The sequence below is a fragment of the Denticeps clupeoides genome, unplaced genomic scaffold (genome assembly GCF_900700375.1).
Source record: "Denticeps clupeoides unplaced genomic scaffold, fDenClu1.1, whole genome shotgun sequence".
NCBI classification, from domain to species: Eukaryota; Metazoa; Chordata; class Actinopteri; order Clupeiformes; family Denticipitidae; genus Denticeps; species Denticeps clupeoides.
The window spans coordinates 3093-10426 of NW_021629866.1; the positions used below are offsets into that span (position 1 = coordinate 3093).

The following is a 7334-nucleotide window of genomic DNA, read 5'->3' on the forward strand; positions in this document are numbered from 1 at the left end:
TAGCAAATCCTCTGTAAGACCCCTCTGTTGTCGCTCTGGGGGCGTGTGTATGTACTCTGCCCTGTGATCTTCTCAGCTTCAATAACGTGGTGCCCCATCCAACATGCATGACTAGGCTCTGAACACCATACTGTACACTAGTCTTCAGGCTCACTCATGCTGCTCACAACAGTTTTTATTCACGCTCATGGATGCGATAATGCTTAATCAGGCTGAAGGACTGAACTCCACAGTACTTCTTCACAACATCCATACGCACTCGAATACTTCTCAAGCGCAGTGTACTACCAATCAAAAACACACACTCTACAAAGCATAGGCTTCTGTGTGTCACACTAATCTTGTACTCTTCTCTCTCAGGGGCACGTGGGTCAGTCTGAATGGTTAGAGTTATTTCCAGATTGTGGGGGTTCTGACCAGTCACCCATCGACATAGACAGCACACAAACCAAGTATGAGCCTAAGCTGGCCGCCAGTGAGACCACTGGGGTACAACCAACACGGACATGAGCCATTTACTCTCTTTAACAATGGCCATACAGGTATGTGGCGATGATCATATATGATCATATATGCCTTACTTCCTGGTTTTTAATATGAAAAATAAAAAATATATATACCTTTTACTTACTTCTGTTTTATTAATTTAGTTTAAATGATTTTGTCCACCAGTGGAAATTCCCTTGCCTTCCTGGATGGGTGTTGCTGGTTTACCATGGCAGTGTAGTGCTGTTCAGCTGCACCTTCACTGGGGTAATCCAATGGGTGTTGCCACAGGGAGTGAACACACCATCAATGGGCGCAGTGCTGCAGCTGAGGTGGGTGCGAGTGTGGGTTTTCATTGTGGGTTCAGGCATGTCTATGCTTTTTCATACAATACAAACATAAAGCGCTCTCTTCCCTTCGCTGTCTCACACACACACACACACACACACACACCCACACACGGGGACAACAGGGACAAGTTTGATCTGTCTACTTACTTGATTTGTGAAAATGATAAAACGTTTGTAAAATCACGGCTTCATTTAAATATAACAGGTTAAAATGTATCAGGCTGAGTTATTATAACCATTAATTGGTTAAAATGTTGGTCGTTGAAAGAACTAGTTAATTTTAATTGATAGCTGGGTTTCACAGATAAAACACTTCAATGATCCTGTACATTCTCCTCTTGTATATGGATGCCAACGGAGTGGCTGAGAAGGTGATAGAAGGTAGTAGAAGGTGGCAAAGGTATGAGTGAACACATGATGAGATTATTACTGCGGCAGGGGAAATGTAGGGAAACAGACAAATATTCACTTTCAGTCTGAACATGCTGAATGCACTAATTCTGATTTAACCTCAATCTCATTCACACTATCTGATGGCCTCGCTCCCTCTCTTTCCCAGTCCCCCTATCTAGTGAAAACTTTGCAAAAAGCCACAGTTTGCTTAGTCACAATAAGGGGATTTGTGGAAGATTAAGTGGGAGTATGAGTCCCCCGACACGTCTCTTTCTCATTTATAATGTCATGTGTTGTTCCACATGCATGCAGCTGTTCAAGCAAGAAGACATGCTAATATCTTTTTTTTTACCTTCTGACCCCTCAGCTTCACATTGTTCATTATAATTCAGAGTTGTATGTCAACATGTCAATGGCCAAGATGCAACGAGATGGCCTAGCAGTGCTGGGAGTCCTAATAGAGGTAGTGTCCTGCTGTCAATACTATAGTATGGAATGAATTATTGCAATAGCTGCAATAGCTGCTCCTGAAAACAAAAAAACCCTGTTTTGTACATATATACAAATGAGTTCATAAAATGCCACACACAGAACAACAATATGTACAGAGCAAAGTAAGTCTTTGAAATGGGGAATTGTTGGAATTTGTGCAGAAATGTACATTTTATTCTAAACATGTGTTCTTTCCAGCTCATGGTCATATTCTCATAGTAAACAAAGTTTTCCTTAAAGAGTAGCTCATCAGACACACATGACAGAGACCAGCTTTAAAGGCTAGCTCTAATCTGAATCAATAATACACAGTTTCTTTAAGCGTTTGTCTTGAGAACCTTCTTTCCACTTTGGAAATTGTACTTTTGTGGTATTCAGGATAGTCACTTAAAAGTTACATTTTTTCAATTGATGACCTCTACAAAAGACAAAAGGTGCTAACCATCAACCATGGTCTTGTCAATGAGGTCAATTTAATTTTAGAAATAGTCCACCTTCATTTATCCAGTAGATGTGCAAAGGAAACAATGAATGTGAATGAAACTTTTACAGGCTCATCCTCGAGAGTGAAGTGCACACGTTAAAAGGTCACGTTCATTTATCACCTCTCTGTTTTCTCCCAGTCAGGCGAAGAAACCAACCAGGGCTATGCTAATATCATCAACTACTTGGGAAGAATAAAACATGCAGGTGTGAGGTTTCTACTTGTCATATTTGATTTATTTGTTGGACATCTTGCATTAATGCATTAAACACATAGCATGCCGGGATAAAGTTAACAGGTGTAAACATGATCTCTCACTCTCTGGTAGGGCAGAAAGTGGCCATCCCTGCTTTCGATATCCGGGCTCTGTTACCAAAAGACCTGGGACGGTACTTCCGGTACAACGGGTCCCTGACCACCCCACCCTGCTACCAGAGTGTCCTGTGGACCGTCTTTCAGGAGACAGTGATGATCTCTGAAACACAGGTATACATTAGGACAATGTTTGGTGGGGTGAAAGGCATGGCAGTACATCTGCAGGTCTTACTTCAGTTGGCTTGTGTCTCTCGTCTTCTCTCAGCTAATGAAGCTGGAGACTGTGCTGTATTCCAGCACGACAGAAGAAAGCGGAGAGGACTGCACTCCAGGACAACTACCGCACCACCCAGCCACTCAACCAGCGGACGTCCTTGCATCCTTTAGAAAGGTCACCACTGGACCACCGTCCCTTCTGGATGTTACTGCACAACCATATATATTCATACGGAGCACTTGAGAGGATTGGGAATCACTAACATTCAACATAATTACTCACACTTTTCTTCGATCAAATGACTAACGTGCTGTGATCCAGTAGTAAAATTCCTATTATAAACAAGAACACACATGCACACATTCATCGCACAAAGCGCGAGTGGGAAAATGACGCGATGGCTTCAGTTTAGTTTTCTGCGCTGTTATGTGTTGGATGATTAATTCCCCAAAATCCTCCTTGTCCTGAACACAGCAACTTTTGTTATCACGTGACTCAGTGGGAAAGGAGGCTGAGAGAACAGAGCGGAGGCGAACAGAGAACAAAAGTGTGTGTATGTGTGTGTGTTGTGTGTGTGTGTGTGTGAGAGAGACAGGGAAAGAGAGCGGGGTGGGAAAAAGAGAAACAGAACGAAAGAATTAGCAGTGAATGCAGCCGGGATAATGAGACTATACCAAATTGGAAAAATAAATGTTGGCAACCAACTTCCATTATGCACTCTCTATTTCTTCCCACTTCTTCTCACATGCCTTTTCATATGTTTTTGAGGACCTAAAGTAGACTGTTTCATGGAATATAAATGTTTAACCTCCTCTATGTAATAAAAGCTTCTCTAATCTAACACTAATCTCACCGCTTAATGACCAAAAACTAATCTTTTAGGTTCAAATATGTTCAATTAACATTTTTTCCCACTGATCAACTTTGTGAGGATTAAACTGCGCAAAACACCAGCAACTTTAGTCAGTTGAGTTAGTAAGACTGAACAATTTGAAGATTGCATTTTTATTTGAGTGGCAGATGCATGTCTAACTTTACCTGTTTCTTCTTTACCAGACAGCAAAGTTTTCTCCGCGGGTAAGGCCTGCCTTTCTCCAACACCATCTTTCATTCAAAGCCTCCATTCCTGCTGCCTGATGATATGCGTGTGACCAGTCGTAAATAATTCGTCTGTTTCAGGTGAGATATCTGCCATCGTGGTCGGCAGTCTGTGTGGTTGTGTGGGCCTGGCACTCATCATTCGATTCATAGTGAAGACCATTCGGTGGGTTATTTTCACCTCTCCGCTCAGATATAATCTGAAGATTACATTTCTTCTCGCCACAGTGCTATTACCAAAGCATTTTCCCGCAATAATTGTAATAATCATTTCAGAATCATGTCTAATAGAGTTGTTATCAGCTACAGATGTAATAGATGATGGTTATAACATAGAATATTCTGATTTTATGTTGATCATGTTCCTGGTCACATGATTTTTTGTCTCCTGGATATGACAGCTCGACATCGAGCTGGGACGTCCTCCCCAGTGTCAGACCGGCTCCTCAGCCCAGGTCGATCTTCAGTTTTTCTGTCCTCTAACCGCTTGTCCCTTCACTCTAACTTCCCTCCCTGCAAACACTTTAAATTAGACATTCCAGCGTCACATGTTCTACAATCAGATCTTGATCCCAGCAGCTGTAATCTTTCCTGCCCTCTCTCTGCACATAGAACATCCACCATCCATCAGGTCTGGGAATGTTGATGTCGGTAGTTCCTCCTAAGCATGACGTGTGCTTTACGAATATTATCATACAGCAATATGTGAAAAACTCTCATTAGCAAGTCAAGTCAAAATAGTTGTCAACAACATGGCTAACAGCTACTGTTCTTTACTAATACATATTTTTGTACAACAAGTCATAAAAATATTCAAGAGGTTTTAGAATTTTCGTTCTCATGAGGATTCAGAATGAAATCCTTCAATTGGCAAAGAAATGCCAAATGCCCTGCAATTATTAATAATGAGATAACTAACCAGTATGTAAAGAAGTGTTCATGTTTTGGGGCAGTGGTGGCCCAGCAGGTAAGGAAGTGGACCCGTAATCAGAAGGTCGTAGCGCCCTCTAACGTTCACACTGTGTCATTGCAGCTTTACTGATTAAAGCAGCCAGCAACCAGTCTTATTGTCATAGACCGTAATAGCACACAATCATCATGGTTCATGGATAAGGGCGTCTAAATGCTGTGAATGACATCATGTGCAATATAATACTTTAATATTGTTTTTTTTTATACTCACTTTCAGAACCACTGACAAGGAAACTCCCAAAAACCTGAAACGGATGTTAAGATGACTGCTGAACCGGGCAGAAACGAACCTGCTCCCCAGATCCGGGATTTTCTAATGCTGAATTTCAGATTTCTGTATGAATTAGAGTCCGAGTGACGGACACTGCATCCTTCTTTCTTTCTTTACTGTGAAGGTGTATTACCTTTATGTTTACATCTCCTTTTCACACCAGAAAAAAGCATGTCTGTTTTTCCTGTTGTCTGACGTGAGTTTAGTTTTTGCTCTGTTTAAACAATGCATTTATGCATATTAATAAATTCATGAATGCAACCATAATTTGTGTAACATGAATAATACCCTAATTATCATTAGAAGTAAGATATTTTTAGTTCTCCTAAATGTATAATATAATCCAGAAGTGATATGAAAGCAAGATGTAAAGCATTTACAAGACATCATTGCGAATGCTGTTTCTCTCCACAATGCACAGAATTCTCTAGAATCGTATTGCTCACAAAAACTCTTCTCTTGTGGTTTAGCTTTAAGGTGGCATTACTTTTAAATGAGCCTTTATTGGTATTAAGCATAAAGCCAATCCTTTTCCAGACCATCACTGGGTTCCGCATTTGGTCCCCATGCCTCATGGTCCTCATCACACTCTTGTAAATTAGGAGAGGACATTTTGAGACACATCAGTGGACTTGCATGGGGTAGAGATACATACACAGTCAAATACCTGGTGTAAATGTACAATATGGTATTATGACACCGTGTAAAAAGGTGACACTACTGTACTGGTGTACAGTACACAACTGGGACTAGAAAAACTTTTGCCTAAATATTGCCTCATACCATTCAGCCTTTGTCCATAAAGAACCACGACAAGATAAATCATTCATGAAACATTTTACAAACAGGAAATGTTCACCATGAGTTTCTGCTGAAAGCACGAAAATAAAATTAGAGAAGTGGGAATAAGGTGAAACCCACCATTTTGGTCCAGATGTATTGAGACGCGAACAGAGAAGGACTCAACACAGCATCATGGTAACAGTATATTTCATTTATACGTTTACTCATCTTTACTGAAGCCTGTACAGTGATGTTGACTTTACTGAATGCATAGATCATGCAGGATTTCTGTTATTTTCCTGTAAAGGTGTCACCCACGTATGCAAAATGAATTATAATCAAATTTAGATTTTGAAAATTTGATTATAATCAAAATGAACAACGAATATCATGGTGTGAAATCTGTTTCAGGGCTGTGCAAACAATTTGGGGCATTGCTATTTTAACTAATTCTAATTAATCAGGTTTTATGGACTTTCTTCGTAACAAACGGTATTTAGAGCATTTTTGTCAATTCTGCCGCACCTTCAGGTTTCTGGAATGATGACTTTCACTGCTCTTCATTTCATCTTTGGCCTTTTCCTGCTAATGGAAGCCAAGGCCAATGTGAGGCACAATATGTACCCATGCAAACCTTCCAACAGGAGCAGAGCACACGACACCTTCCTGAAGCGGCATCTGCACAGAGATGCCCCCACCTCCCTCAACCACACGCACTGGCACATATTCATAAAGGAGCAGCGATTCTGTCAGCGCCACACACAGTCGTTCCTTCCTCAGAGCCAGGAAGAGCAGGTGAAGAGCGTTTGTTCGGAATCCGGTGGTTTCATACACTCTGACAACATGTGCATCAGCAAAAAAACCGTTCTCCCTTCATCACAGCTCGCATCAACACAACAACCTGCTCAATCCTCACTGTTCAGAAGGAGACCAAACACCTCCTTCTGTCATGTGACAAGATCGAAGGCAGATGTGTACCGGTCCACTTTCAGGGAAACCCCGACAACACTGAGCCAGACCACAGTCATCATCCATGTGAAGACCCTGAAGATCTCCCTCAAGTCAGTGCAGCTGCTGCAACAAGCTCCATCTGGAAGACCTTGCTGTTTTTCCTGTCCTGGACCTTCTTTCTGAATCTGTGATATGCCTGTTTATTTCATTTGCATTACTGATTTAACTGTAGATTAACATGAACTACGTGCATTGTGTACTTTTGTCCATACTTTTCTTACTTTTTCTTTGGCCACCGGGAGAATACAGGGAAACGTTTCACCAGAAACCTGTTCACCTCAATCATACGAAGAACTGGTGCAGTCTCAGTAGCACACCATCACTGTGAGGTCCATTAAAGAACAAAGCTGCCACAGAAGCAGTACATCTGACAGATATTCATTTACAGGTACAGGAGTGGACAAAGAATTGTTGTTTTTTGTCACATTTGTTTCTGCATTTATTGCATTCGTCTGAGCGCAG

General features: G+C 41.3%; 1 pseudogene; it reads left to right on the forward strand.

The window, feature by feature from the left end:
- Positions 1-360: 360 nt before the first annotated feature.
- On the forward strand, positions 361-4920 carry LOC114776115 (carbonic anhydrase 14-like; annotated as a pseudogene).
- The last annotated feature ends 2414 nt before the right edge of the window (positions 4921-7334 follow it).